Below are 10,463 nucleotides of genomic sequence, written 5' to 3'. Positions count from 1 at the left end.
AAGAGTCTGATTAAAGAGAGTAAATCCAATAGCGTTAGGGAGACCAGGAAGACTCCGGATCTGGGAGTTAAGCACGAGGGTCTGTGAAGACAGGGAAGAGAGATACCCCCTCTCCTACTTGTCCGAACTTACCTCACGACTGTTCCGCCTGGCTTCTGCGACGAGTTGGTACCCTTAGTTGCCTCTCCTAGGGATCTGCATAGGTGGCTGCGGAGGGGAATCCCGTGGCACCTGAGGTCGACGTTGTATCACTCTCGACAGTACTTTCGGAGGGCACCCTTGCGAAGCTTGGGGGCTTGCACCGGCGCAGACTGTTGTTAGGAGGTCAGCGTAACTTCCTCTGATACCTTCGCTGATAGGACTGGGCCCTCATCATCCCAGACTATCCTCGGAAGGCCCTTTGATTCACTTTCTCGTATTTTGGTGTCCGGTCTCAATCACCCGGAGCGGAAATACTTGAAAGTTGTTTGACTGGCTGTATCTTTAGGAACTTTTAGTGTGTGCTCTGTGCTCCTAGTTGGCCTAGCTTTTAATTTTTTGAGTCTTTAGATAAGATCATAACAAAAAATTCAAAGTGGCTGACCGGTCTCCAAGACGGTCTCGAAGACTTCGTGGTCTCTCGCCACCTAGTTTAGAGCCTTCTCCTAGAAGGCGCAGAGGGAATACTACCGGTGGGGTCCGTCCCACGCCGGCTGACGCATCGGGGATTGATCCTCCTCTCGGGGATATTAGCGGCCAAGCAAGGCCTGGTACTTTTGAACAAGAGAGGGACGCTCCAGTCTTTTCTCAAGTTCGCTTTCAAGCGGAGGATAACGTAGAGGTAGAAGAACTTTCAGAATCATTAGTGATTCCAAATTCTCCACTGCCATCTAGTTACCCAGACGTATTGCAATACGTTGGGCCTCCATTATATAGACCAGCGAGTCCAGGTTACGCTACGCGCTTACCATTTATGATCACTACTGGAAGCATGGCTTCCACAAGTGCTGCGACTATGCAAACCCCAACATCGGTGCAAGGGGGAGGAACCATTTCCATCCCCTCCGCTTCCTTGTTCGGATCGTTTGCTAGCACATCTTTGGTTGGGTCTACCTCCATTCCGTCCACGAGTGGAAATGCCCAAACCAATGCTTTTAGTACTGGTTCCTTCCTTTTTGGCACCCAATCACAGGGTATTCCGTCAGTTCCGTTCAATGCCGCTACGTCCATGATGGGCGGATCGGCTTCATTTCAGGGTTTTCCTTTTGGAAGTGGTCATATTCCACATTCCAACCCAACGGTAGGATCCATGCCTTTTTCTTCAATAGGACAAAGCAGCAATCCTTTCCAAGGTTGGAATAACCCTGGGGCTAGTAACGCAGGAACTGCGAATCCATTCATCGGTCAACAAGGAAGTAGGCCGTATTCCACAGTTAGCATGTTTCAAAGTATTCCTCCCCTCGCTTCGGCTTGGAACCCATATCAGGGGTTATCGACTCCTTACAATTCTATAGGAGGAAACTTTGCAAGCTATGGAGCTTATACGGCAGGAGTTGGTCAAACTCCGAATTTTGCTGGACCACAAGGCTTGCCCTTTGGTTCAGCTGGTTCTACTGGTCACTTGGGGCAGCCTGGTGCCTCTCAAATCCCAGGACAATCTTTTCAGAACTTGGGGAGTTCTGCCCAGTCTGGGTGGAATCCCCTAGGTCCTCCTAGGCTTCCATTTCTGGCAACGTTAAACTTGCCAGATCTCACTAAGCTAACGAATGACCCTATCAGATACAATCCAGCCTGGCCTCCGGTCCCAACCAAACTCCCTTCGGACATCCCAAAATTCGAAGGGAAGAGTGGTGAAGATCCGGGCGATCATGTAACCACATTCCATTTGTGGTGCTCATCTAACTCCCTCATCGAAGATTCGGTTAGGTTGAGACTTTTTCAGCGCACCTTGACTGGTAATGCGGCTAAATGGTACATAGAGTTGCCAGGGGGCAGCTTTACATCGTTCGCAGACTTAGCTAATATCTTCTTGAATCACTTTCAGTTGCCTGTCCGCTATGATGCCGGAACTGAACTTCTGGCTACCTTTCGTCAGGATAAGGCAACCCACATTTCTGATCACATACAGGAATGGAGACGGAGAAAAAGGCTCATTAAAGCCGAAATCCCTCCGGAGTACCGTCTAGAGTGGTTTTTGAAGTCTTTGCAACCTGAGATCTCCAAGGATGTCTCCATGTCTGGGGTCTATTCTGAGGAGCAAGCCATTTTCAGGGCCCAGCAGTTAGAACTGATCTACTCTCAGTCTGGGATCCTCCAAAAGTACTTGCCAGATGCTCCTGGATCTAAGGTTGATTTAGCTAAGCCAAAGCCAGGTCCGCATGCGGATGGTATCGTGGGGTCTGTAGATTCAACTACAGTGAACTTGCTAAATCAATTGCAGCAGTTGTCATTACAAACTGCTCCTAACAACCAAGTCACAATGTCTAGTCCTCCTGCTTCCCAAAATTCTTCCATTAACGCCGTCCAATCCAATAACCCCAAAGGAAATCAAAATTCCGATGGGAAAAAGAAAGGACGTGGTAAAAAGAAGAACTCGGATGGGAAGCCCGATGCAAATAAATCCGGCAACAACGCTGGTGGTGGTAAGGGTGAGTCGAGAAAGAAAGTCAAGTTTCCTTGCAAGTTATGCAGTGGAGACCATCTAACTCATCTTTGCCCTAAAATCGAAGACGCTCAGCGCTTGTTAGCACAGCAAGGGACTTCTAGTTCGCAAGCTGTGTTGACTAACCCGTTTCCCCAAGGGCAGCAACTTCTTGCTGGCGCGAATTCGAATCCTGGGACCTCCTCTGGGGGCAACCAGGAAGGGGAAAAAGCATCAAATGTTTTTATGATGGGTTCAAACGTTAACGTGACTACTCGGTCACGTGATTATGGTGAAGCCGAAACATCTAAGGATAAAACGGTTCCCGGAAGTAATGACCTTCATATTGAGCGACCTCCTGTTGAGACTGTACCTAGGATACCGAAAGGTTCCGCCAAACGCGCGACAATTAACCCCAATGCTAGAGCTGCTCAAAATTACTCCATTGTGGAGGATTTGGCTCAAAGCCCATGTGCTATGTCCGCTTTGGAAGTTCTCCAGTCGTGTCCGTCTCAGAGAAGTGCTTTACTTTCCGCCATTGGAGCAGTCGATTCAGCTAACTCTCTAGTGCTCTCTTTTGACATGTCAAATGTCAAAAAGAGACTCCCTCATCATATGGCTTTTCAAGTAAAGTCAACATACCGGAAAATCAATATTTTTCGCACCGTTATAGATGAAGGAGCTTCCACATGCGTCATGTCCATGTCTTGTTGGAAGGCTATCGGTTCACCTTCGGCTGTTCCTTCACCAACCGTCTTAACTGCATTTGATGGCCATTCTCACAAGCCGCATGGGATTATCCCGGCCTTTCCTATATGTGTTGGAGGGAAGGTCGTTAATATCGAAGTTGAAGTCGTAGATGCTAACCTAGACTATAATCTCCTATTAGGAAGGAACTGGGTGTACGAGATGGAAGCCGTTGTTTCGACTTTATTTCGTGTCATTTGCTTTCCTCATGAGGGGAAAATCGTTAAGGTTGATCAATTGGACTATGCTCCAATCGATCCTCAAGCAACCTCCGACTCTACTGTTCCTTTGGTGGATAACCCTCGCCCGCCGACTGAGAATTTAGGAGTAGGGATGTATTCCTCATTGATGGGTACGTTTGATCTTCCCTCTCCTTTTGCAAGAATCAATGCTATTTCATCATCCAAAGAATCTTCTCGAGAGGGGTTCTTCCGAACTCATCATTTTTCCGACCCTTGGACCTTGCCTTCACCTACGACCACATTAGTTGAAGGGCAAGTTAATGGAATGGCGTTTCCTATATCTGCTGCTGAGCTTAGATATCAGGCTATCGTAGACTCTGCAGATAACCATTCTACTCCCTTTTCCGAAGAGGAGCTAGATGGTCATGTGGCCCCCGCTTGGAGCTTTGATTCTAACTCTGCCTTGGACTGCTTAGATTCGGTTCTACCTTCTGAAGAAGCAATCCTCGAAATTATGATGGGTATAGATCGACCTTGGGAAGACTTACACCATCGCTCATATTTTCTTCCTCCATTGCAGGAAGTAGAATCTAGATTCTCCGAGCTCGTTGGTAGTGATGTTTGTACGGTATCGAACCCTTTGGCTCAACACACACACATGCTGAAGGTAATATGTCGGTAATCTCAAAAACGATACCTATAAACATCTCTAAAAATCCTAACATCATCGAGAATATCTTCATCGGAAGTGAGTGTTCCCCTGAAGAAATTCAAATTTACACCGACCTATTCAAGGAATATCGTGATGTGTTTGCTTGGTCTTATGAGGAAATGCCCGGCATTGATCCTTCTATAGTCCAACATGAGATCAAGACGTACGAAAACGCAAAACCGATTCGTCAAAGGCTTCGGCCGGTTAACCCTAGGAAAGCAGCGGCTATCAAAGCTGAGGTTGAGAAGCTGCTAAGGGCGAGTTTTATATACCCTGTTCCTCTTACGGATTGGGTTTCGAATCCAGTCCCTGTGGACAAAAAGCAAGGAACAATCCGCGTATGCATCGATTTTAGGGACTTAAACAAGGCTTGTCCAAAAGACAATTACCCCACGCCATTTATTGATCAAATTATTGACGAGTGTGCGGGTAATGCGATTTTCTCCTTTATGGATGGTTTCTCAGGTTATAATCAAATCTCTATCCGTCCTGAGGATCAGCATAAGACTGCCTTCATATGTCCCTGGGGTACCTTTGCATATCGAAAGATGCCCTTCGGTCTTAAAAATGCTGGAGCCACCTTCCAGCGGGCCATGTCTTACGCTTTCCACGACATCAAACATATCATCGAGGCATACTTAGATGATCTCGCTGCTCGTTCTCGAAAGAGAACTGATCATCCTAGTCATCTTCGATTAGTCTTTGAGCGATGTCGTTTTTACAAAATCCGGTTGAATCCTAATAAGTGCGTTTTCGCGGTTACATCAGGTCGGTTGTTAGGGTTTATAGTTTCCAATGAAGGGATTCAGGTTGATCCCTTCAAGGTTGAGGCAATAGTTCAGTTGCCTCCCCCGTCTTCAATTCGTCAACTTCAAAGTCTTCAAGGGAAGGCCAATTTCTTAAGAAGGTTTATAGCAAACTATGCCGAGATCACTAAAGGGTTCATGCGTTTGCTACGGAAAGGAGTTCCATTCCTGTGGGACGACTTTGCGCAGCGGTCGTTCGATGCTTTGAAAAAGGCATTAGTCTCTGCCCCGCTTTTGAGTCCACCGGATTACGGTAGAGACTTCCTTTTATATCTCGCTGCAGCAGAATCTACCATTGGTATGGTTCTAGTTCAGGAAGACGATGCTCTTGTCGAGCACGTGGTTTATTATTTGAGCCGAGGCTTGATAGGCCCTGAACTCCGCTATTCTCCTGTTGAGAAGTTGGCCTTGGCAGCAGTCCATGCTGTCCAGAGGCTCCGTCATTACATTTTGCTACGCAAAACTTTTGTCTTAGCGGCGGTCAATCCATTCCAATTTGTCCTCAGTAGGCGAGTGATTGGGGGCAAATATAATAGATGGATAGTCATTTTACAAGAATTCGACCTCGAGTTCTTGTCCGCCAAGTCTAAGAAATCTATGGTCTTCGCGGAGCTAATTTCTGAGCTTCCTTGTGGAGAGGATGTTGTTTATGAGGAAAGTTTACCCGACGAACATATATTCCTCATCTCTTCACAAGACCCTTGGTATGGAGATATCATTGTTTATCTCCAGACTTCGAAGTTTCCCTCTACTTCCTCCAAGGATGAACGTCGCAAGTTACGTCACCTGGCTAAAAACTATGTTATCATTGGTGACACTTTATACCGTCGAGGGGTTGATTCAATTCTTCGACGTTGTTTAACCTTAGAGGAAGCAGAGTCTGTTCTTAATGATTGCCACAGTGGAGCTTGTGGTGGTCATCTATCCGGGCTTGCTACAGCCCAGCGCATCTTACGTGCCGGCTACTTTTGGCCTTCACTCTTTAAGGACTGTGTGGAAGCGGTAAAACGCTGTCACCCGTGTCAAATTTTTACTCGCAAGATGCGCGCGCATCCAGCTCCCCTTTTTCCCGTTGTCACCGTCGGTCCCTTTACGAAGTGGGGTATTGATTTTACGACTTGTAATCCGCCTTCAGCGGCAAATCACAAGTACATTATCGTGGCTGTAGACTACTTCACGAAGTGGGCTGAAGCCATGCCTACTTATAAGAACGACAGTGACACGGCAGCTTTGTTTCTTTTCAATCAAGTTATCTCAAGATTCGGTATCCCAAGAGAGATTGTCACTGACCATGGCAGTCATTTCCAAAATCAGCTAATGTCCGAATTGGCTTTTAAATTAGGTTTCCGTCAAGAGCATTCGTCTCCTTACTATCCTCAGGCCAATGGACAGGTCGAGGCGGTCAATAAAACTCTTAAAACGATACTCCAACGGACAATCGATAAAAATCGGTCCAATTGGCACATTATGTTGTATCCGGCTCTTTGGGCATACCGAACCTCCGTTAAAACGGCTACTGGTTTTACTCCTTTTCAGTTAGTTTACGGGATGGAATCTATCTTTCCGGTCGAATGTGAAATTCCATCTCTGAAATTGGCTGTCGAGCTTCTTCCTGAGACTTCGAGTCTCGAGGAGCGCCTAGTTCATCTGGAACATCTCGATGAGCAGCGTCGAGATGCTGCCACGACGAATGAGGCCCATAAGAAAAGGGTCAAAACTCAGTATGATAAGTCTGTCAGACCTCGTGTTTTTTCTGAAGGTGACCTTGTCTTGGTCTATGACCAAGATAAGGACGCCTTGGGGGCAGGCAAATTCAAGCCTATGTGGTACGGTCCTTTCATTATCAAACGAGTCTTAGAAAAAGGATCGTATGAGTTAATTGATTTCGAAGGAAACAAGCTGGCGGAGCCCCGAAATGGGCTCTATTTAAAGAAGTATTTTGCTTAGTTTTACCAGGCAATGGCTTCTTTGTATTTTATGTATATTTGTACATATCTTATCGAGCGTTTTTCTGATATCAGCACTTTTGGTCTGCTTTGGCAGGTGTTGATGGATGATTTGGTTTATTTTGGATTCGCCAATGGTGCTAGTCGGCACACTCGGAATCTTGCTTCCGCAGCTTGGGTACTTTATTACCCAACTGGTCAGTTGATGACATCGAGAGGCGTGTGTATCGGTCCTGCTTCAAACAATATGGCCGAGTATACAGCTGTTATCAATTTATTATCCGAGGCAATCTCTTACGGGATCGACTCGTTGGTAGTGTATCTTGATTCTCAATTGATAGTGTCTCAGTTAAATAACATTTATCGGGTTAGAGATCCATCATTATATCGCCAATATTTAAGGGTGAGGTTGTTGCAAAGATCATTTATTTACATTAATTATTTGCACATTCCAAGATCTCAAAATTGGTTAGCTGATTCTATCGCTAATCAAGCATTAGACTGGCATATCAATCATTCATCATCATAAAATCATGCATCAAAAAGTCAAACTGTATATATATATATATATCACAAAGCGTCTCGAGTGTACATATGTGTGTCCAAAAATATACAAAATTGGGACTCAAATGCCCATAATCATGTCAGGCATATCTAATGCCTCGGCTCTGGATGAGCAGCTAAATAACTAACTATAGCATTGGCCACGCGCCGAAAAACGCGAACCCAGTCACGTGGCATCCCAACCACATGACGCTGCATATCTGGAGGAAGGTCCTCTATCTCGGCCATCGGTACTTGATAGCTCAATCTCGCCAAGTGTCGCTGCACGTTGGCGAGGGTCCTTTCCGCATCCGCAGCCGCCTCTTCGGCTCCTCGGCCACGCCGTCCGTGCCGTGGGAATCCATCTGGTCGCACAGGCCCAATGTCTGAAACATGATCATCATATCAGTCATTTGAATCTCATCAAAAAAAAATATATTTTTCAAAGTTCATCATTATGCTTGAAAAATCCTAAAAATCATAAAATCATAAAAAATCAAAAAATCTTACCGATCTCGCCCCATGCTGCATCTGGTGGCAGCACTAGGTCAGGATCTCCTCGGAAATCCAGTCCAGCATAGGGGTAGTCGTCTATGGCGATGATCTGTTGCTCCCACCAAGCAAAAAAGTCGTCGTCGAATGCATTCCTGGGCACTTCCCCACCCCCCAGACGTTTCATCAAGTCAGCCCACCGGCCCATACGTGGATCACGTGGACTACTGATGGGAACTGCTACCCTGGGGCGGAGTGCGGGAACCTTCTCGAAGAAAAATGTGCATAAAATGGTCCCATACCCAAAGTTCTTGGTCTGTCCCTTCCTGATAGAAGCAAGCTGCTCCTTCATGTTGGCAAGTAGAGGAGTACACCAGTCAAACACCGTGGTGAGACAGTCCACTGCTACGCTCATGTTTACTCGTGATGCCTGATGTAGCGAAGATGACCCGTTCACTCGAGCTATGGTGAACAGGATTATCCGCAGTGACAAACTCGCCACGTGTGGGATCGAGATCTGACTCCCGACCTTCCGATGACCTGGGCAGTAAAGTTGTACATAGTCGTCTACGCTGAGACTATTCCGGGTCCTGCCCCGAGAGTGGACTACCTCTCCCCTTCGGGAAAGGCCCGTGATGAAATATATATCTTCCACTTCTATCCTGAGTGGCATTTGATCAATCATAAAAGCTTCTTCCTCGACATCCCAGTAATCAATAAGTCTCTCGAGCAGATGCACATTTGCTTTCATATTCGGCAACTTAAAGAATTTTAACAATCCGCATCCCCGTAAGGCATCTAATGCCTCATCATTCTCCATAACTTCATTATCTACAGCTGAGTGCTCTCTTTCACGCCATGTGAGAGTCATCCTGGAAGAAAAAATCAAATTCATCCATTAGTTTTTTATATAAAAATTTTTCGCTGCGCACACGCGGTTTACCCTATACACAGTCGCGTGTAGGGCCGTCGTATACGCGATTTATATACATCCAACCCGCGTGTACGCCGCAGAGCAATTTTTTGCAAAAATCTAACGATGAAACATTAATTAAACTTCCTAAAAACTATCACAATTGATTGCAAGACAAGTTTAGTGCTTACCTGGAAGTTTTCGGCAAGTTTGAACGGTTGAATAAGTCACGGGGAAAGTTTGCTCCTTTTGCTCCACAATTTGCTCTCCAAGTCAAATGGTGAAAATGGTAAGTCCAAAATTTCTTTTTATAAGTTTTGAAAATGCAAAATTTTTTCAAAATTTTATTTTGTTTGGTTTCATGTCACTTTTAACTTGGGAGCTTGGAATGTCAAGATTGAGTTGTTTTTTCAGGACATTTTGGACATTTTTCGACGGTTCGAGGCGGTTCCATGATTGTTGACCCGTCATGGCAGGTATCGTGTTCTCACTGGCATATAGGTTAGGGACACCATTTTTCCGTTGCATTATGCATACTAGCCTCCATTTGACCGATACATCTGCCGTAGGGTCGACCCCATCATGTTATGGTTCGCAAGCCATTTTCACTCGCCGATTCTTTAAATCATGACATGATGGTAGAGCCATCCTTTTACATGGGCATCCTAGTTAGCACCTCACTGACATTTGTTGCCCATGCTGCTTCGTTTTGAGTAGGCTCGGGAGTCCTCTGTAGTCCCGCCATGACTTATGCGTTGAAGACTCATTCTTCCTTGCTTCTTCGCTTCGTTCTGGCCTTATACCCTAGAGGCTCCTATGTGTGTTGAGTTGTACTTCTGCATTGCATGTTGACCATTTGCACCTTTTGGCCTATAACCGGCTTCACTTGGACTCGTGTTTAAGCCCACTTTTGACCATGACGTCTGCAAAAAATCAACCTTGCATACCCTTGACCTCTGCAGCTTGACATACCCAGATCCGTGGAAGGGACATACCTCTGAGTGTCACTGACCAGTTTTTCACCTCCCTGCATTGAGCATAGGAACGTTCCTTTCCCAGGAACTAGAGCATCTGTTTCACCGACACTCGTTCTTTCCACTGTACCATAGCATTCTTTTATTCTTTTTCCGGCTTATCAGAAAAAGACAAAAAAATTAAATATTCCAAAAAGAGCGGGAACAGGGACATTATTTCCATTTATTGTTGGCAGCTAGAGTCAGTCGTGTCGCCCTTGAACAAAGCACTCAAAACAAAGTCTCCTCCGCATGGGTGGGATTTAGTTTGACTTAGGTAAGCCATAACCTTGTTATCGAGTCAGTTCTCCCCCGATTGGTTATCTCTTCCAATCATATGGAGGGTTCGTTCGTGCCTCCTGCATGACGAACTTATACAGATTCATTATATGCTGCCACATAGTCACATTGAGTCGTGCTTTTGTTCAAGGGAAGTTAGCCTGAGTCGGCCTTTCTGCGGTGTCTCTTGACTCATTTTTCAGTCGGCCA

Source organism: Pinus tabuliformis, chromosome 4_2 (assembly GCF_031772625.1).
Source record: "Pinus tabuliformis cultivar Carrire ecotype Pingquan chromosome 4_2, CPIR1, whole genome shotgun sequence".
In the NCBI taxonomy this organism is placed as follows: domain Eukaryota; kingdom Viridiplantae; phylum Streptophyta; class Pinopsida; order Pinales; family Pinaceae; genus Pinus; species Pinus tabuliformis.
Note: the sequence above shows the minus strand (reverse complement) of the source record.